Below are 23615 nucleotides of genomic sequence, written 5' to 3'. Positions count from 1 at the left end.
ATTAATGATTATGCCTTTAAATACTTACTTTTTCTTTCAATTATATTTTCTTATTCATTCACTTATTTTAAGTCATTTATTCATTTAGTTATCATTTTAATGGGTCATATATAATATTATATAATATTTATATACCTGTATTATTTAAAGTTAAACCATATAAAAATGAGAAAAATATTTTGTTAGAGTATATGAAATAAAAGCAAAATAAGTAAGTAAAATATAAGCCATCAATTTTTATAAATAATAATAAAAAGTGAAGATCATATTTTTAAATTAATGGGTAGGGAAATCTTTGCAAGAATGCTAATTTCTGAGTAAAGAATCAAAGTAAATGGGGGATGCCCTGTGTGCAAATCTAAGAACCTAGGAAGACCCAAATTGGAATATTGCCTATTGAGTTGAAGAAACATACTGAAACAGCCTAGTGAGTGGTTTATAAAAACTTGAAGGGTTATAGGAAAACTAGGAGGTAAAAGAGAGAAGACATATAGAATTCAAAGGGCAAGGCATTGTAATGTTAATTTACCTTTTTCTCAGATTAAACATTGCATATACATCAGTAGGTATTTTCTAGGTGCCAAATTAGGAAAAGATTATAGTATGGGCAGTCACTGATAAAAGAAAACAGAACTGGGGAGTGGGAAGTAGAAGCAGAAAATATCTTTTCAAGTGCTAATATAAGAGTTTAATATGAAAATTTTGCATCTAATTAGAGAAATTGGAGATAATACAGTGAACTGTCATCCATATGAGTGGTCTTTAAAACTGGATAAAGAAATAGGAATGAGGCTTCTTAAGTGGTGACTGTCTAAAAGATAAAGATTCAGAAAGCTGCCAGACCCAACAGGTGCTGGCAGCCTGGTTTACTAGGAATAGCACTCTGGGCTTAATTAAGTAGGCAGCCCCAGGGAATGCAGACATCCCCTCACATTTCTTCATGGCATAAGGATGAGTACATGTCGTCACTCGTGAAGATGAAAAAATTGGAAAACAGTCTTGTTAGGGTCAAAAAGGTCCATTCATGATGGATCATCATTTCAAAAAGAAGAAAAAAAATCATGTGAAAAGGATGTATAGTATGCCTGTATTATAGTTTTTTACAAAATTGTGAACATGTGGAATAGTATAATAGGAGATATTGTTGAAGTTCTAACTGTTTATACATTTAAATTCATATATGTAAAGTTTGTTTTATTGATTACAATCTGAAATTCTAAGAAGCATGTTGACTTTTGCAATAAAGATGCAATATGGAATGGTTCACAATTGGAAGAGAAAAAGAAAGAAAAAAAAAGATAAAAAGTATTACAAATTCAAACCTATTTGGAAAACCTAATGAACCATTCCAAAAATTATAACAATCACAAAAAAGAAAAAGATTCAGAAAGCTATGAGGGAACAGGTAAAAAAAAAAAGCCAGCATATTTTTCACTATTGATAGGTAGGAGCATGAGGCTGTCACATCCTAGGCTATTTTTATTTTTTATTTTATTTTGTTTTTATTTATTTATTTATTTATTCATTTATTTATTTTTCCTTTTTTCTTCTTTTTCTTTCTTTATTAATAATTTTTATTTGACCAAAGTGAATTACAGATCACTCACAGTAGTATTTTAGGTACATCCTAGGCTTTTACTAAGACTATTGTATCAGTAAGTGAATTGGAAACAACTATTTGGACCAAACTGTGCCTCTTCCTTTGATGCTGAGCCTGCATCAACTTATTAGCTCCATTACTGTGAACTACACTAGTGTTTCTTCTTATGACATCAAATACTTTTGTTTTTTTAAAGCATCTGAGAAATATCAACATGCTTTGAATTAATTCATGCTTTCCTTCACCTATTTTCTGAAGTCCTCAAAGGATACTCTGGAAATTTTTCAGATACATGCAAGTTATATAAATTTTATTTTTATTACTGATGAGGGAGATTTGAGGGAATGCACATTTTTATGAATCCTAAGCAGATGCCTCTTTGAGTGATTTTCTTAATTGTTTTATTTATTTAATTAAAGCAACATGGTTTACAACGTTATATATAGTTGAATTTTAGGCATATAATGTTTCAGCATTGATTCCACTACCACAGTCAACTTCCCTTCACCATTATTCCCCTGAAGACCCTCATCCCCCTACTGCCCACCCACCCTTACTCAGCCTACCAACTCTACAGGCACCTTGAAAGTTTTGTTATTAAAGTTCAATTTCATTCTTGTTGACTCTGTGGTTTGGATATTTAGCTCTTCCCTTTCTTATCACCATCAATGTACCTGAACCTCCTATACCCCATTCCTATCACTTTCCATGTCCTTTCAACCTTCCCCTTTGCTTCATTTCTTTACACCTCCTCTCTATACTCTGGAGGCATTAGCTTATACCGTTGCAAAATAAAGTTTCTGATAATAGAAATGACCTGTTGTGGTTGTAGTTCTAACTTCTGTGCCCAGAAAAATGACTTTCAAATAAGAGCAATCTAAGCAATTTTTATTTTCTATTCAGATCGCACATTCTGAAGGAGGCACTATACCCTCATTAGCACAGAATGGACACTTAATCAGTGTTCCCTCTGCCCAGCATGCTGGCCTACTCTATTGTATAATCTTAAAACTTCTTATTTTGGGTCCTATATTTTCTCACATTCGGGCAAATGAAAAGTAGTTCTAAAGTAAATTTATTTCTAGTCAGAGAAAATAGGAAATAAACAGAGATATTTTTCTTGTTTTATTTTTCCAAAGCAAAATTTTAAAATAGATGGAAACAAAATTATATCCTATATTCCTTTATTGAAAGAAATGGCAACTTTGGTTTATATATATATATAGCATATATATTACTTTAAAATTATTTTTTGGACCATACATTAGAAAAATTGGCACTTAATCCTTCAGAACATATTTAGAATATGACTGTGGGCAATGGTGGTTTGTTGTTCTTGTTGTTGATAAAAATAAACATAAACACTTTATAAGATTATTGAGATGAAATTAATTACATAATATTGCAAATATCATATATATTGTTCATTGCAGTGAGTGTCGTAAAAGCTCCTTTTTCGTGATCAGTATGATGCTTATCAAAGTAATTAAAGTCTAAATGCCTGATCCAGCCCAGAGAAGTCAAGATGGTAAAAATTTGTTCCCATTTCTGCTTATTTCAGAGGCAGAGAATGTACAAAACTTTTTTGAGACCTGTCATTATAAAAACCTTATAATGACTTTTTCTGAGAAGTTTGTAGGTCTGTTTATGCTGTTTTCTCTTTTGAAGTGATTCTTGAATCTTTAAGCTGTGGGAAACATCAGCAAGTAAATATTTAGTTTCATTCTAGCAAGATCCCACAGCAATATATGAAGAAAATAAAGTTACATATACATTGCAGCTATAAGAGAAAAGGATCTGGTTTTAACTTGAGACCAATATGTTGCCATTATCTTCCTCTGTACCATCTTTACCATCTTGGATCAGCATACCAATTCTTTCTAAATTAATATTTCAGATAATTTCTGTTTTAATCATTTTTGTTTTAAAATTTTTAATTTTTAAAATTCATGATTTGAAAAGTTTTCCACACAATGCATACATTATTTTAGTCATACAATGTTTTTTTTTTTTTTGGATTCCAATCAAAAGATTATTTTTATGAGTTCTTCTTTATAAATATTTTTTTCAAATTTTACCTTGTTAAATAGTATTTTATTTTTATTAATATATTTATTTAAACACCTTGATTACAAATATGATTGTAGTTGGGTTTCGGTCATGTAAAGAACGCCCCCCCTTCACCAGTGCAACATTCCTGTCACCAATGTGCCAAATGTCCCTCCTTCCCATCCCACCTGCGTCTGTACTCTAGATAGGCTTTCTACTACCCTCATTCATTCACTTTGTTATGATAGTTCTCAATGTAGTTATTTCTCTACATTGAACTCATTACTCTGTGTTGAGCTTCATGTCATGACCTGGACTTTCCAGCTCTTCTCTCTTTTGGCTCTGAGAATTATTGCAAAAAATGTCTTTTATTATTCTTAAAACTCATAGAGGAGTGAGTCTATTCTGCATCTATATCTCTCCCTCTGGCTTATTTCACTCAGCGTAATAGATTCCATTTACATCCATGTATAGGAAATGTTCATGACTTTATCTCTCCTGACGGCTGTGCATTATTCCATTGTGTATATGAACAACTGTTTCTATAGTCATTCATATGTTGAAGGGCATCTTGGTTGTTTCCAGAGTCTGACCATTTTAAGTAGTGCTGCAATGAATATAGGTGTGAGGAAAGGATTTTTTGTATTGTATTTTTGTGTTCCTAGGGTATATCCCTAGGAGAGGTATAGGTTGATCTTATAGGAGCTAAATTTCCAATTGTTGGAGGAATCTGCATATTGCTTTCCATGAAGGTTGAACTAGATGGCATTCCCACCAGCAGTGAATAAGTTCCTTTCTCTCCACATCCCTACCAGCACTGCTTGTTCTCATACTTTGTGATGTGCACCAATCTCTGTGGCGTGAGAAGGTACTTCATAGTTGTTTTGATTTGCATCTCCCTGATGATTAGTGATGTGGAGCATTTTTTCATGAGCCTTTTGGCCATTTGTATTTCTTCTTTGACAAAGTGTTCATTTCTTCTCCCCATTTTTTGACAGGATTAGATGTTTTCTTGTGATAAGGGTCTTATGCTTTTGGTCTTAATAATTCTGCTATTTGAATATATGAATAACTTCTCTACACCACCGATGTACCTGTGACCTTTGACCACTTTCCCATTAATTTCATGTGCACTTTAAATTTTATATTCCATGCCATATTTTCCCAAAAGTTTTACATATCAGCTTAAGTGCGTTAATTGTTGCAATATCAAAATATCATTTCTTAGAAAATTCATAGAAAAGATATTCAACATTCCATATTTTGTGAGAAGTATATGATTTTTCTCCCATTTCTTTCTTGTTTAATTTTTACCCACATTTTTTCTCTTTCTTTTTCTTCCCTCTAAACAGAACAACATAACTTGATCCATCTTGTTCTGTCTCACAAATTGAGGGGAAAATAATGGAGGGTACCAAGACCAAACAGGTGTATGAACATTGAGTAAAAATGAAAAATGATTAGAATTAAACACCAAATTCAAAGACAATGACAACAGAAATGGAAACCCAATCTACAACAAGCTAGACACAGAGGGGACCACTTATTCTAGCAGACTGGGGGTCTCAGAAGGGGGATATGGGAAACCTGCTGAGAACAGGTGTGGAGGGAGGACAACACTGGTGGTGGGAATGCCCCTGATTCAATGTCACTATGTACCTAAAATATTACTGTGAATGATTTGTAATTTACTTTGTTCAGAATATAAATTATTTAAATTAAAAAAAGAAAAAAAGAATTTATAACCAATATTTGTTGTAAAATTGTATTGATAACAATAATTGCAGTTTTATATTGCAGTAACATTTATTTAACTTTTATTGAAGTAATATTTCTACAAAATTGTTTATGCTTATAAGCTAGGGGAAGAATGAAATTCCATGACTCCATAAAACTCCAGGACACCTCATTTGACCCTCCCACACTAGTTCACTCATCACCTATTATGAAGACCATAGTTCTATGGTTAGAGTTTAGAATTTGCTCGTTTCTTTCTTAGCATTGTTTTATCACTACATACAAGTGCAAACAACAGAATCTCTCCTTTTCCTTTTGACTTAATTTACTTACTATAGATCTCCTTACAGTTTTATCCATGTTCCATCAAAACTGTATTTTATGTTATTAATAGTTGAATAAAATTTAATTACATGCATTTATAAACACACTATGTATTCTTCGGTCATTAATAGTTATTGCATCTTGGTTAGTTAAGCTATTGTAAAACTGTTGCAATTAACATCAGTTGCAAATATCTTTTCAAATTAGTAGATTTGTATTCTATGACCAAATGCCTGGATACAGAATTTCTAATTCAAATAGAATTTTTCTTTTTAGAGATTTCACCACATTGTTATAAATAGGATCTGATTCAATTTACATTCCCATCAATAGTGAATGAGAGTTTTTTTGTCTACACCTTTACATTTCTTATTTTTGTCTTTATGAATATAAAGAATTCTGAGAAATATAAAGTGATATTTCATTATTATTTTATTTGCTCATTCTAAATTTTGTGGGACCATCAGAATGCCTTCCTTGGTGAAGTCTCAACTTGTGAATGTATTGCTTTGTGAATGTATTCTTTGCAATTGTGAATTTTTGTCAGAAACTATTTTCAAATCATGCAGTGCTAGAAAGATAATACTTTGGGTTAATCAATTTTCTTGCATGCAAATGACCTTGGTTTTATCCCTGGCACCACATATGGTTATTTGAGCACACAGCCAGAAGTACACCTTGAACAATTCCAGATGTGACACTCCTCTACTCTATCCCTCCAAACCCCTTCTTTCCCAAACCAGGTAAACCAAGGTATTAATAAACCTGGCCACCATCTGGAGTACAAGGTAAAAATTGTTTGATATGACATGCCCTGTCAGTCTTAGTGGCCTAGGGCAACAAAGAAATGTCCCTAGAACTGTGCACAAATTTAAATTGATCTTGTTGGAAAACGAGGCTATGGCCACCATTGTACAGTAGACACAAAGCTGCCATTTATAAAAGTATTTTTGGTTTCCCATGTTGGTGTTGATTTGAACCACCAAGCATGCTCCCTAAAACTACCATCAGAAAATATCTGGGCTCAGAGTAGTAGTGGATCACAGCAGGCATTGGAGACTTCTTGCTTTCCATTCTGCAGGAGTCAAGGTATACTTTATTCTGTAGAAACATGGCTTCCTTAGGAGCAGTTAGTTGTGGGTAGGAATGCTCTTTTTTTTTCTTTTCTTTTCTTTTTTTGCTAGGAGTTAGCCTCTCAAATACTTGTTAGTTTAAGTTCTTTGAAAGGATGAATGGAGCTTTCCTTAGGGAGTTTTTCTCATGGGATATAACTTACAGTGAGATATACTAATATATTGTATAAAAACCCTGATATTACAAAATGTTTTGTTTGTTTTCAGGCCACACCCAGTGGGTATTCCTGGCTCAGTGCTCAGAAATCATTCTTGACAGGCTCTGGAGACCATACATGGATGCTGCAGATCAAACGCAGGTCCGTTGCATGAAAGGCAAACATTCTACTGTCTGTTCCATTGCTCCGACCCCTGATAATAGAAAAATTTTGAATGATGTCCTCAAGATGGTGTCTGGCAGTGATTCTAACCCCTATTTTTACCATATAAATATTTGTTTACTTGTTTTAGTGTTGTAAGTATGGGAGATTATTGGGGTGCTATGAATTATACTAAATTCTGAGCAGTATTTTTAAAAATCTCTTCCCTTTGTACTTTGTTTCCTAATGATGGGCCTTCTCAAATGGTGAATAGGTCTTCCTTATAGTCCATCTGAATGCTTTTTATTTGTCATTTACTGTGATTGAAATTTTTACTCATTAGGGCTTCAAGTCAGAGTTAGTGTACATTAATGAAGATTTCAGTTCAGATTATCTCAGTCTGTATAAAATTTTAAATGCCAGTTATACTTCTATAATTTTCACAATTAAAGTAAATTCAATCCTACTATTTTGGTGATAAATGTGATATCTAACCTAAGCTAGCAAAATAAATACATTTAAACCTAAAATATAAAAATATATGTAAATTCCAAAAATGTGCTTTTAATTGAAAATTTATAATAAAAATAATAAAGAAAGAAATAATAAGAAAGGTTTATAAAACCTTTTCAAACTGGTTGTGATCTTTTTTATTTTTAATTTAATTTTATTGAAATAATTGTGATCTAGAGACCTTCATAGTTGAATTTCAGATATACAATAAGTCAGGGCTCTTTCCACCAACACTGTCAACCTCCCTCCACCAGTTGACCCAGAGTGCAACCTATACCACCACCCTTTGCCCCCTGGCCTGCCAATGTAACAGGCCTCCTTGAATTTAGATTGTTAAAGTTTAAGTCCCTATTTGTAACTTTTTGATTGATACCACAGGATAAAAGAGTTTTAGTCCAGTCTTAAACACTCTTCATGGTCATTATTTATGGATTATTATTATTATTTTAATCTATGTGTGCTACTTGAATATGGCTTTAGTTTATCTTTTACTAATGAAAGATTATACTGAATAAATCTTTTAAGAGCTTACTGGCATATGTATCCTCTTTAGTGGCATATTTTTAAATCTTTTTTATATTTTTATTAATATTCAATTTTTCTATTTTTTTATTTTGAAAACTCCATATATTTGTGGCATAAATTCTTTTCAGATGTGTTGGCAGCAAATATTTCTTTTGATATATGTCTAAAAGTTTCAGTAACAACATTCTTTTATTTTCCTGAAGAATAGATGTTAAATTTAATAGGTCCAATTTATAAGTGTTTATTTTATAAAACATTTTTTGGTATTTAATATATAGGAAGTATTTTCTTATCTTGAAATTATCACTGTTTTCTCATATGTCCACTAGAAGTTTAGTATCTTTAGATTTTTTATTTAATTATAGGATACAATATATTTTATATGATTAGAATTATGAATCCAAGTGGTTTTGTGTGTTTGCTTTGGGACCAACCCGGCTGTGCTCAGGGGGATACTCATGGCTCTGTGCTCAGAAATCTCTCCTGGCAGGCTGGGAGACCATATGGGATACTAGGGATCAAACCTGGATCCATCCCGTGTTGACCATGGGCAAGGTAAATGCCCTACGACAGTGCTACCATTCTAGCCCCTCAAAGTGTTTCTTTACGTGGCAGAGTATTTATAATGAACCAATAAAAATTACTTAAAAGTGTTTCTTCACGTGACAGAGTATTTACAGTTTCCGAATAAAAAATATTTTAAATACGGGTTTCTTTTTTTCTATTAAGGAATCTTTTAATTTTTTTTGGCGGGGGGAGGGGGGATATGTCCAGTTTTCAGAGTTTACTCTTTGTTCTGTGCTCTCAGATTCATTTCTGGCAGTGCTCAGGGAATCACAATGTGTGCCAAGACTAGGGTCAACCCTGTGTAAAACAGTGCCTTGCCCTCATTATCAGTAACCCAAGATCATTATGTGGTTGTTGAAGGTCAGTAAGTCAGAAACATGAAAATATGGGCTACTACTGTGTTATCTATCAGAAGGAGTGGGTGGACCAAGCCCTGCCAAAACCATACTTGCTGCCTCCCTCACCCAGAATCATCATTTCCGTAATGGCCAAACTAATCACTGACCCTCTGGAATTCCCTCCATGGACACTGATCTGACCACACTTCTGTATGCCATTGTTGGGTTGATATAACCAGAGCTTTTTGGGATCAAATGCAGGCACCCTTCCCCATATATTCCTTCTTCTGGAAAAGCCTGGCAACTGTAACCATGCCCACAAATGCAGTCCCAATGTTAGAACTGGGCCTTTTTTTTTTTTCAGGAGGTCCTGCAGTTGAGTATATGTCCCTAAAATCATAGATAGTCTCTTTGAATTTTTGGACAACTTAATATGTTTGATGCTGTCATCTCTAAAGGAACACTGCAATTTGACGATTGGACATAGAATAGCAATAGTTTACTAAATTTTTGTCATTGTATTAATAACTTCATTGGAGATTCAATAATTTTCACAAATGAGCTTGCTACTGTACCTTTTCTTTTTTCTTTCTTTTTTTCTTCTCCACTTCCATTTTATTTTTTAAATTTTCTTTTAATTTTTCTTAATAACTTTGCCTTCACTTACTTATCTGGAAACAAATGTGTTATGATTAACAATGTCAACTATGTGATGCATTTTCTTTAAATAAATAAAGTAAGGTAGTTCTTCAACTCTGTTCTTTTTAAAATTTGTGTTATGTTAGGTCCTTTATATTTTTATTTGAATTTAAAATTGTCAGATGAATATTCATAAATAAGTTTTCTACATATTTGATGAGGGTTGCTTGAATTTAAATATAAATTGAGGAAAACTTATAATCTTAACATACTGTTAAACATGTTTTTAAAAACATTCACTTCTATTTTAAAATATCCTTCCTGCCAGTTTGTCATTTTGGATAGAAGGTGAGATGGAAAACGTTAAGGATAAAAATCAAATCAGCTCATCACCACTATTTAGGCTTGCAAGAAATATTAAAGTATTTTTATAGAGCCAGAGTAATAGTTAAACAGTTAGGATATTTTCTTTACATGTTACTGACCTGGTTTTATCTTCATTTCCTATTTAGCCTCCTAAATCTGCCAGGAATAATCTCTTAATGAAGAACCAGGAAAAAGTCTTGAATATCACTGGGCGTGCCCCCAAAAAACTGTTCAAAACACTATACAACACAATAAAAAGTAAAGAATTTCTATACAAAATTACAAGCAATCTCACCTATTAGTAGTAATAAGAAATTATAAGAAGGGAGGAAAAATAAAACTGTCACCTAGTGAACTTAATGTAAAATAAATTCACTGAATAGGCCACTAACAAAATTTTACTTACAAAGTTTCTAATAATCTTAAAACATCTTTGAGTAAAACTTCAGAAACATAGAAACCATAGAAAGACTCAAATATGTTACAAAGTGATGAAGTTAAAGTATAAGAGAAGAAAATATCTGAAAATAAAAGGCAAAATAGGAAAATCTCTAAAGCCAAATAACAGAATAACTGTGTTTCTATAATGTCTCAAATATTAATGGTCTGAGTCTACAGAATTATTGAAAGAATACAAAATATAAATTCAATCTTTTGCTCCTAAAGACAATACATTTTACCTTTCAAAAAATATAGGGTCATATTAAAAGTTGGAAAATGAACCTCAAAGCATATGGTAACTTACCTGGTAACTTAAGGTAACTTTAACAAAGTAGATAGCTCTCTAGTACAGCAATGAACACAGATTTCCAACTAAACAAAATAACAATATGGGAACAAACATTATATTATGATTAATTAGAAAAACTGCTATTGGTAAAAAGAAAGTACCAAAATACATGTAATTTTGATAGAATTAAACAATGAGATTAAAGTACTACAGTAATAAGGATTTTAACCTGAAACTTATGAATATGTATAGATAAATGCTTAGAGAAAAAAGGTAAATCAAATATTAAATGAAAGTTAAGAATAAATGAACTTATATACTTATATACTTATACTTATATACTTTTAAAATCTTTACCCTGAGACTAAAATTTTAATTTTCTCCCTACAGTACAGTATAGCTTTTTCAAGGATAGAAAACACTCTGGGGCACACAAAAGAAAATCAATAAATTGATTAAAAAAATACCTTCTTAAGTTTTTATGTAGTATTTATAGAAAAATTAAACATATTCTTTGTTTTGACAGATACATTTTTATATTACAGGTTTCCCCAGGTTCATTGTTACAAACAGAGGACTGCTGTTTCCTGATATCAATTAGTATATTCCTTATTTGATCACTATGTTTAGCTTTGTAAAGAGTGATTTTTTCTTTTTTGATTTTGCTATTTGTATCATTAAAAATTATGTAAATCTTCCTTAGCGATTTATCCAAAGTCATCATCTGCCTTATTAGTAATTCTTTTCAATTTTTTATGTACAGCTTGATAAGATCTTTTTTATTCTTTTCCTTTGATATATACATTTGTTTCTATGCTCATTCATGACTTAATTTGCAGATCAAGGTCAATATGGAAATTTTAAACAGTGGCAAATCTGTTTGTGGCTCCCCCTTTGAGAACTGGCTTCTTTATTAACTGCAGTAACAGATACATACTCACTTTCATGGAGAACAACAGATTACTCACAATAGTCTCCTAACTTGTGAATCTTAATGGCCCACCTGAGTCCTTGGTTAGATCTAAAGTCTCTTCGGCCATCTTCCTTGAGGGACTCCATGGACTAATATTCTCTAGTATTTTCATCATTCTGATTTTCTCATTGGACTCTTCACTGCAGGGCTCTAGGCTCTCCTCAGCACACTAGGTTGACAAAGACTTGAATGTTAATGTACTCAATTCTGATTCTAATATATTTCAAATCTTCATCCAATACATGGATCTAATTTACTGTACCCAGCAACTCCTCTGGCAAAGTATGTTTTATAATCATGTTGCATTTACTGGAAGCAGAGAATGGAGTTCAAGAACTTCTTTAGGAATATATGGTTGAGCAACTTCTATTCCTTAATATAGGCCATTTTGGTTTTTTTACTATACATTCCTAAATTTTATAAATATATTTATATTATAACAGGCATTTTTTCCTTTGAAAAACATTTTTAAAACAAGATTTCTCCAGTCTAATTGAATGGGGTATGGAACAAATAAATTGATTGAAATTTATAAAGTAATGTAATGTGCAAAATCACTTAATTTTATTTATTTTATCTTTTCGCATGTACTATATTTTTATTAAAGTACCAAAAATACATGTAGCCCATAAAGCTGTGCATCTTTCTTATAAAACATGAACAATTAGTAACCTTTGTCTTCAGAATAGCTTACAAATGTACCACTATTATCTCTTAATAAGAGAGACAGGTCTGCTCAACAGTCCAGCCTTGGATGTTTTGTTTTTATAGTCAATAGGAGAGAAAGATTAAGGAGAACGTGAAGCAAAAAATAAATAAAATAAAAATAAAAACACTCCAGGAACCTTTTTACAAATACCTTATGATACAACTGCAGTGATTCACAGCTTAGTTGTAACCCACAGGCTGCAAAATGAACTCTTGGATCTGTAAGTGCAAAAGTAAAGTTAAAGCAATGGAGATGAAACTGGAAAGGCAGCCTGTAATCTAGATGTAGGACTCTGGGGTTTCTGCTTTCTTCATGAAAATTTTTTCTTTTGATAAAACATCTTAAAACACTTCTTTAGCTTCCTTATACTCCCTTTGTTAGCTTGTTATCATGTGGGACTGTGGCCTTTAGATAAGAGTTGGAGACAAAAGGAAACTCATTGGTTGAGACCAGATGACCAGGATGTTTTGTGTGGGAGTAAGGAAGGGAGTAGGAAAAGGGGACACATACATTAATATCTGTTACTATGGAAGCAGGTTGTCTGAATTGTAACATTAAGTGGGACCTAATAAAATGTAAGATAGGTTCTTTGAAATGTAGCAGGTGCCAATAGAAAGTAACTGGGTGGGTCTAGTTTGATGCTGTACATTTATATAACCCGAATGAAAAGTGACTTGGGGTCCTTGACTGGAAGCCTGTTCCCAGGTGAAAGTCTTGGACCCTTAGCTAGCTAAGCAAATAAAATCTCACTTTGTGACTTGCATTGCTGGGTGTTCTCTTTGTCTTATCATTGGGCTGCTAGCTTGGACCCAACATGAAGAATTGGAAAGGAGGTGGAACTTGTGGGAAATGGGTAGGGAGAGGGGTTAGTAAATAGTATCTTTGAGTCAGAATTGAGTAGTGTGTAAAAGCAGGAAGAGATCCTAGGAAGAAATGCTGGGGAAAGTTTTCTCACTAACAGGGTAGATAGGTTGACGACATGTTCTAGTAAACCCTTAAGGTGGTTCAGTAAACTCAATGTCTTCTCAGGACCCCTCATTTATAACCACTGAGAGATGGAAGAGGTTTCTTTTTCTCAGTGGAGTTTTGCCTTTTTCCTTCTTTTCCCAACACAGAACAGCAAAACAGCACAAGTCTAAAAGACAAATTTGGATTGTACTAAGAAGAACAATAAGTTTGCCCACAGATGCTCTGATGCCCAAGGCTTGGTTACAGGAGTTACTGAGTAGTCCTGCAGACTACACATAGCCAAAGAGCTAACCAGCCAGCCATAGTTAAGGAGAGAGGAAGACAACGATCGAACCTCAGGGTCCCCTAGAAAGTTGTGCAGAGCCTGCTGGAACCCCACAGACCATATTGCACAGTAATTGAGAAGTCTAGTACTGGGTCCATCCACTCTGTGCCTCTCCACAAAAGAAGCGCCGAGTTGGGGGAATGTTTGCTTTTAAAGAGAAGACCATATGGAAGAACCTGCTACTCCCGGGAGCTTTTGAGCCACCTCTTGAAGGGACAATGGCATCTGGACATTCATGTGGTTTCAAAATATGCTTTGGCCAAAAATGATCAATATTTCCCGGGTGGACACTTAAGATCCCTGGATTCCATTGCAAATCACCTTACAGTTCTTCACACAGATGCACAAGCAGAGCAGCATGCAGCAAAGCATGGTGATGCAGAGAACCTTCCTCACCCTCCTCATTCACTATGCTCAGTTCCTCTCTCCCAAACCCAAACTCACTTGAGATTCCTGGCTGGGAAGCTGAAAATAGGGCCCTTGGGGACAGAATTCCAAACAAACCCTGATTTCCAAAAATGTTGCTTTAGAACAGAAGGATTGAGGAGAGGCTCACCAGCTCTGACTAGGCTCAGGCCCAGGATCTCACCAGAAGGAAAAGATGTAAGCCTGGGCGAGAATGCCATAAAGGGAGAGGAAGAATCTCTCTCTCTCTCTCTCTCTCTCTCTCTCTCTCTCTCTCTCTCTCTCTCTCTCTCTCTCTCTCTCTCTCTCTCTCTCTCTCTCACACACACACACACACACACACACACTTTCAGAGCTTGAATGCCCCTCTCCCTCCAGGGCCTGACTGCTCCTTTACAGTTGCCAACCTTGCCAACTCCCTCGAAATTTTCCTGAGATTTAGTCTCTCACATATGCCAATACCAGCATCTAGACTCAATGACACTATTTCTCTTCAAAGGCACCCAGGAAAGCTACTTCCAGCAGCTCCCTATAAGAATATTGTTTTCTTTTTTCTTTTTCAATTTTTTTTGGGGGGAGGATTTTGGGTCACACCCAACAGCACTTAGGTGTTATTCCTAGCTCCATGCTCAGAAATCACTCCTGGCAGGCTCAGGGGACCATATGGGAAGCCAGGATTTGAACCACCATCCTTCTGCATGCAAGGCAAATGCCTTACTTACATGATATCTCTCTGGCCCCAAGATTTTTTTTCTTAAAATAAAAATATTTTGGTTTTTGTGTTTTCCTAATATATAATATATGTTATATTTTCCTAATATATAATAAATATTCTTAATATATAATATATAATACATATTTTTTACATATAGTGAGAGAGATTGAGAGATAATGGAGAAGACCATCATGTAGTTCTTGGGGGGAAGAGAGGGCTGCTCCGGCCCAGCAGCATTTGGTCCTTGGAGGTGAGGAGCCCCGTAGGAGGCAGTCACAGGACTCCTTGTACAGGACGCAGATGGCCCCATCATCTCTGATGCGGTTGGAGACTTTGTAGGGTTCCATCCACAGACAGGGTGAGCTGGCTGGGCAGCAGCAGGTGCAGCTGGGCTGGCTGAGTTCTAGCTGGCTGGCCACCTTACTGATAATGGGGTCATCTTGTGGATGTGGATACACCAGTAGACAGAGCCCTTGGAGGGCTTCTCGGGGAACCAGCACTGTTTCTCATGCTCTGTGAGTGCCTCCTGGAGAGCCCCGTTGAACACCTTGAGTCTAAGAATCTAGACTTCAGTAATCTGCAGCACACATGCCCTGGGTTTGACAGTCATTCTGCTCTAGGTTATGAAGTCTAGATTTTTAAATCATTCCAATTTTAAAATAAAAAGTAGAACATATTTATTTGAAAATTCATGTATTTAAAATATTGAAACATTAGTATTTTGTAAAAAAAAAAAAGTAGCTTAATGTTTTCAATAGATGTTGTACTCATTTACATTCCCACCCGCTGTGTAACAGAATCCTCCATATCCTTGCCCACGACTCTTGTTTCCACTCGTTCTGTAATATAAGGCATTCTCACAGGTGTGAGATAGTATCTGTATTTTTTATTTTCTTAGTAATAAGTGATTTTGAACATTTTAAACTGTCTGTGAACAATATATGTTTTCTTTCTTTTTAGAGTCCTATGCCCAACTTTTGACTGATTTGTTTACTTTTTTGTTATTGAGTAGCAGCATATTGAAGAACCATCAAATAACTGCAGAAGGTGGGGTGTAATTTTTATACAAAACCAAGATGAGTCATTATTTTCTCCTTTGTTTTTAACCCCCTACCAGGAAGTAAAATATCTTTTTACCTTGTATGCTATCACTTCCTTTTCATTGGCTATTAAATGCAGTCTGTATATCTGCTATATGTGCTAAATATTTTTCTATGCATTTATATCTTCATAGTTATTCAATTTAATATGCCTCAATGACAGAAATGTACTCATCCTATAATAATGCCTCCTTCACAAAGAAAACTTAATAAAATACATTGAATTAACTCCTCTTTCTTTCTCATGTTTAAATTGGTTTCATCTAAATGCCAAACAGTTATATGAATATAGTCAGTTAAAATAATTCAGTTAAGAAAAATGAGCTTTTTCAATGTGAGTATTTTCATGTAAAAGATGATCTGTCAGCTCCTAAACTTGCCAGATTATGAATAATTGGGCATTCTGGATCTATGATACTTTTGTCAGTGTGTCTCCTGTTTATTTTGTTGACAACATGCACTGGCATGAGTTTCAAGCTTCTGAAAAATATCCTATTTTCTCTAGGAATTGAAAGGAATACAAGCATCAAAGAGAAAAACTTTATCTTTGTTCATTTCTGTTCCTCTCCATCTCTCTTCTAAGATATTCTCACCCCCTTTTACAATTTGCAATGCAAAATGTTATGGTTACTACTTCAATTGAAAATTTTCTTTAGACATAGTTATTGAGGAATGACTATATCATTTTGTATGTGGCAGCCACACTCGAACTCTCTGGTTCTGAGTTCTTTAGCACTCTCAAAAACTTGTTAAAGATAATCTACTGTGATAATATACCTTTGAGAAACATTATCCTTTTAGTCATAAAAAATAATTTATATATACAATATCCACATTTCCTAAATCTTAAAATTGTTCCAAACCTTGGAGTTGTACTTTTCTCATACTATATAGCTTTTCTAATTTCTAAGACAATTTGATAAACTATATCCGCATTAAAAATTTGTTGTTTTTGATGTTATTTTTATTTTTATTTATGCTATTTATTTATATTCAAAGTTATTATCATTATAAGAGTAAAGTAAGGGAATGGTAGATCAAATTTTAGCATTGAACTCCTACAAATTCATATATTTAACCATCAATGATATAAATTTTATAATTTTTAGAGCACTAAATTGTATTAAAGGAAAAACTGATCATTCATTTCATTTTATAACAACTATTTTGAAACTGTTTTATTACCATGCTACACATAAGAAAACTGAAGTTGATCTTGTTAAAAGATACAGAGCCAACTAATGCATGGAGGATATGATCCTATTTAAAGCAGAACCCTTAACTATGCAAGATACTGCATTCTAATAAGTAAGATGTAGTGTTTTTGATGTCTGAACAAATACATTATGTAAATTTACATAACATTATTGTTAAATCTAGCAAGTAATAGGCTTCAGGGTGATTATTAAAATATAACTATTAAGGAATAGATACTGAAAATGCATAGCTCAACTTATGGGGTCTAAAGGAATCTCTGGTCAAAAATAAAATATATATATTACATAGTTTAATGGTAAGATATATAGCTCTAGTAACATTTCATTGTAGGGAATTTAGAATTAAAATTACATCTCCTTAGCAAATCCTTTTAGTTAGGTAAGCTTTTATCTAACCAAGCATTGTAAATCTCTATAGGACCCAAGGGTAACATAGCTAATCCAATTAAAACCATTCCCTTCTGCCCACTGGAGAAATCAGTATATATTTTTTTACAGCAGAATTCTGTCCTTATTTAATGGAGGACTCTGGTACTCTCTTATTTTACTTAAATAGCCTTATGAGGCCTTTTATATATTGATATTAATAGGGCTTTGTTGACTCCAGTGTGTAAAACATTGCTGTTTTCTGAAAATGGATGGGAATGAAGATGCTGGAGCAGTTGACAGTTGTAAATGAAGCCAACAGCAAGCATAGGACTCCTTAGTCAGAAAATAAGTTCTAGTATATGATGTTGCTGTTTTCTTGCTTTTACTATTTTTTTAAACTAGAAGATTGGAATCTACAAATAAGACTATGAAAAATGTGAAATCTGAGTTTTACTCTTATTAAATTTTTGAGTCTGGGTTTCTATAACTCATAAAGAAAATTTGAAGTGAGTGTAATAGAGATCAACAATGATAATTTTAAAGAACATCCATGAAGAAGTGCTCAGGGAGTGAAGAATTATTCAGTGTGAAACAGAGAAGATTGGGGAATAATTTAAACAATGTTCAAAGATATGAAGAAAAATTATTCATCTACTTTCTGTTGAGAGCTAACAGCAGGAAATGGGCTTTTGCTGCTATCTGAGGAATTCATGTTATTATAGAAAATAGTTTCCTCAGGCAAAGGTTTTTTTATGTATTTTTTTATGAGTGCATTGTTGAAAGTTTGTGGGTTTCTTCTGAAGGTCTTAAACACAAAATGTTTCCTTAAATATTTAGTATTGTTCTGACATAATTATATTAAAAATGTGGGTATTAAAATGGTAAAATTCCTTAACATTTGAAAACCTATGAAACTATGAAATTATTGTGATAAATATGAGAATACATATGGTATTATAAATTATATTCAATGCATTACCTTTTGATTCAAGTCATTTATACAAATCTACATATATATTCAATAAATGTAAAAATTAAAGTATTTAAATGGTATAGATAAAAAAAACAGCTCTAGGAATACCTAACATATATAGTAATATAACTGGACATAAATATAAGAACCTGTATCTTATCTATATAAAGTGTACTTCATTGTCTGAGTAAATATTGATTTATATTATTTTGAAACATTCCCCTGATAGGTCCTTGCCTGCCTTTCCCTCTCCTGTTAGCTCATATACTCTGCCTGGAAATCAATCACTGCCAGCAACATCCTTGGCAAAAAGGTGGGTGAGTATTCCCAGAGCCAGCCCAGGTGCTTTCTCCAGATTCATGTGGCTGTATTAAAATAATGATTCACAGGTTATCTGTCTGTGGCAATTTTTAAAAACTGTCATTTGTTTATGCTGAAGGTGGTTATATATTCTCCATGTCTAAGTAATCATGCTTTTAAAATAATCATATACTTACTTTTTATTGTACCATCCTCCACTCAGGAACAAGCAATTTATTTTCCAGTTTCAAAGGTATTAACATTTCATTAATTAAAGTGACAAATATTATAAATGTAAAAATAATCTTTAATAAAAGTTAGCTAATTGAAAATTATTTTTTACATAGCAACTCTTTTCCTCAAATTGTTCAAAATTGCAGCTTGAGTTAAATTGCTTGAGTGATGCTTAAAATACTTAAGTGAATGGATGATTTTGAAACACTCCAGAAACTCCCACATGCTTATAATTTACATACTAGACTGAAAATAATTCTTTTTCTATTATATTTTTATATACAGGGTTTCTTAGTACCTGCCCTAAGAAATTTTTGTCTAGAATATTTAATATGAACCATTAAAATAATATAATTGTATTAATTTAAAATTATATCATATTTTATTATCTACACATTACTGACCAAAATTTCTTTATTTTGCATTAATTTTCAAATTTCTGCTTGTACTCAAAAACTTGTCAGGAGCTTTAAAATTTTATTTTTGGATATTATTCTATGAACATATTAAGTACCTACTGTATGTTAGGCTTCGTGTTTAGATATTACTATATGGGGAGTAAGTGGTTTAAAGTATACTCTTGTTTATCCTACTGGGTTTGATAGGTGATACTCTCAGATAATATCAGGAGAGCTAAAATAAATGTAATACAGAGCTGGAATACCATCACAAGATCTGTTGTGAAATAAGTGTACTGTAGGGCCAGACTGATAATATAGCAAGTAGGGCACTTGCCTTGCATACAGGTTCAATCTCTGGCATTCTATATGATACCCCAAATCCACTAAGAGTCCTTCCTGAAGCTGAGTCAGGTTTCATACCTGATTACCATTTGGGTGTGGCAAAAACACAAAAAATTTAAAAGAAGTGTACCATATGGTATAGATCTAAAGGAATACCTCCAAGAGAAATGAATGCAGGAGCAATGTAATTTACCAGTTTGATTACAGATGAAAATAGAAAAGCATCACGAGGATGAGAGAAAACAGTCATCACGAGGATGAGAGAAAACAGTCCGTGCTTAAAATCAATGGCTTTAGAGAATTGAAGGAAGATATGACCTCACCTGAATTGTTGCATGGGAGAAACACTTATCAAGTTATAAGATAAGAAAATCAATCCAAGGACCCACCACAGAAGACTATGCTGATGTTATTATGAAAATTCCATCTGATAGTAAATGAGGATTCTTTTAAATATATTATAAGTGAGAAGAAGCCTCAGCATTTTTTGTTTTTGGGCCACACCTAGTGGCTCTCAGGGATTACTCCTGGTTCTGTGCTCAGAAGTTTCTCTTGGCAAAGTCTCAGCTTTTTAAGGTTATTGTATTAAGTACCTAGTGGGAAATTTACTAAAGGGAATAAGAATGGATTTATAGAGACAAATGAGGAGACAATTACAATAATCTAAGCCAACTGGTATATTTAAAAATTAACCTAAAATAATAACAATATGGTGTGAGGTAGAAATCAAATATGTTGGGTTTATTGATTGACAGGATATGACATGGTAAGAGAATTATAAGGGGATTTCAGTTTAGAACATATTAAACTTTATGTATGAAAAGAAACAGTTATTTCCCAAAGGGAGGAGAGCTGCAGCACCTGACAGACCCTGAGAGGTTGTTCAAAGATCCCAGAGAAGAAATGTTTATAGTTTATGCTTTAACCACTGTTATGTAATGTATTCCTCAACTAATAGCTTCTTGTCAGTGGTTTGAAAAGTAGCAAATTATAAAAATGTAGAAATTCTGAGAGCAAATGTATTTTAAGCTATTTTTTAAGAAAGGATTGAAGGGGTTATCAAGTTGGAGATGTGTTTTAAATGGGAGAGACATCAGCCATTTTAATGTTGATAGGAAAGTAGGATTATCCTCTTAGGTGTAAAGAGAAAAGATTGCTTTCATCTCAGCAGGAGGGATATAGGAAAGAGGTGAGCAGATGCCAGTACATACCTCCTTCCTTATCTTCATTTTTCCTTGACATTTTAGAATATAAAATCATTGAAGTTTTGTATAATATTGCTCTTTTTATATGCTGTCCTATCATTTTATTATTGTTTTCTGGTCTCCTCAAAAACACTGTTGAACAGTTCTAAACAATACCCAGGATCTTTCTGCCCTCTATCACTGTCATTAAAATGATCTAAAAACAGCTTTGATTGAAGCAAAAGAAAAATTTCAAGTTTTACAGTACAATTTCTGTGATGTTGGATAGTACTGACTTTACAAATATGTCCATTATTAATGAACAGATCTAAATGATTCCAAGATCTTTCTTTTTACTTTCACATTGATTTTGACTTTACCTTTTACTCTACTCTGGAAGTTTTCTTTTAATTTTTAGTTGTTTTATTTAAACATTGTTGTTACCGGGTAGTTCATAATACAATATTTTATTCTACAAATACAAAATTGTTCATAACTGATTTTTAATCATACAGTGTACAACACCCTTCACCAGTGCACATATCCTGCTAACAATGGCTTCAGATACCCACCCATCCAGCCCTCCAGCCTTTCACCCTGTTTGCCTCTAGGGCAGATATTTTTCTTACTTTCTGTGTTATCCTTTATTTTTTTCCCTTTTGGACACTATGGCTGAGAGGCATTGTGCTTATCATTTTATCTTATTTCAGAACCCATTCCTGTCCAGAGTGACTTTTATTGTCAAAGTGGTCCCTTATCTGTCGTAATTGCACTTCCCTCCTGGTACTTGTCTTTACTGTGTTTGGATTTTATTACCAAACTATCTCTTTTTTGTATATCCCTCAAATTAGTGTGATCATTAGTCTGTCCCTCTCCCTCTGACTTATTTTGCTGATTAGAGCTCAGGTTTGTAGTTTACAGTTGGAATGCCTGCTCTGTTTATATAAGAGAGGCCATGGGTTTGATTTCAACATTACCAAACTATTAACACCCCACAAAAACTCTGCGATTCTACTTTCCTGAATCACTAGAAATTTGTGTGTGTGTGTGTGTGTGTGTGTATAATAAGACATATTTACTGTTAATTGATAAAAAAAATAGCATTTAGTATTGCACACCCAGAGTTAGGATTCACCAGGTCTAAAGGTCAATGCTAGAGATTTTTAATCAATGCATGCAATTGATGAACTTTGACAAGTTCCAACTATCACAGGGACAGATTACTTCAATTATTTTTTTTCTCCTTGCCAACATGTTAAGCAGGACTGTTGGTCAATGATAACTGGATTTCTCCTATGCCATTGACGTTTGCTTTATGTATACTTTCCCTAAAATTATATTCTTAAAATGTTCCTGGAATAGAGTTCACAGTTTTCATTGTCATTGGCGTTGTGAATGAACTTGTATTTTGTTGGTTTCTCTTGATCTCTTATGGGATAAACCCTTTTCATAAATTGTTTCTCTTCTTCAGACTTTGTATTATATAAATAATTAATTGGTATTCCAGTCTTGTTTATGACAGGAGAGAGAAGAAAATGCTTGAAAAAAGTTGTACTTAATTTACACAAACAATTTTGATTTCTTGAAGCCTCTTTAAAAATTGAAGTTCCACTAGAAAATACTGCTAGTGCAACATAAATCAATCTGCATATAGACACATGCTTCTCTGTCTGTGAAAACTGGCTCAAAGGTACTATCTGACAGTTTGCATTTTCATACTAGCCATCTCACAGCAGGTAGCTGTTTGGGTCTGGAATGAGTTGTTTATAGATATTGTTGACCATATATGCAAACATTTCAAATTGTACAAAGTCTGGTTTTATGAGATATTATTCAGAAAATTTTCTTCAAGAGCATAACTATTTCTTTGCACAACAAAGCAATTTTTCTTCTTCTCATTTGCTCTCACTTATAAACCTATCAAAGGCCAAAGTCAGTACATTCAGACAAGTAATTTCTTGTCAATTTGTGGAACTGTACTTCACACTATGTGTTCTGCAAAACAAACTTTTCATTTTCCTTACAATCTTCAAAGAAATTGATCCCACAATGATTATCATACTTATATGTACAACTTGTTTTATTCATAGACATTGTGGTAATATGCAATGGCCTGCTTAGCAGAGAAGTCTGCCTTCATGTTTATGTGTATCTAATTAATTCCTTAGCTCATAAGGAATATGGGACTTGAACAATAGCTAATGACCAACAAAATATTGTTTTACACACTAATATGAGTCTGGGAATATTGAATAATGAAGTGATGTGTATTGCTCTTGGAATATAAAACTGTTCCCATACACATAGTGAACAGTTTTAACAAAAAAAGTCATCCAGAATTTCATTAAAATGTGCCTTCTTTCTAAATTTTTTGCAATAAATTTACCTTGTGCTAATGATCTATTCATCTAGCTTTAGACATATTATTTCCTAGATAATTCCGTCATTTTCTGTAGGGACCTTGTTTCCCAGAAAATCTCCCAAATGCTTATTGTAGACCTTACCACATACATGCAAAAGATATATTATTACATTTTAAATTATCTCATAAATTATAATTTCAAGATGTTTTCTGAAAG

This window comes from Suncus etruscus, chromosome 4, assembly GCF_024139225.1.
Source record: "Suncus etruscus isolate mSunEtr1 chromosome 4, mSunEtr1.pri.cur, whole genome shotgun sequence".
Lineage (NCBI taxonomy): Eukaryota > Metazoa > Chordata > Mammalia > Eulipotyphla > Soricidae > Suncus > Suncus etruscus.
The sequence above is the reverse complement of the archived record's forward strand: the minus strand, read 5'-3'. Positions refer to the sequence as shown.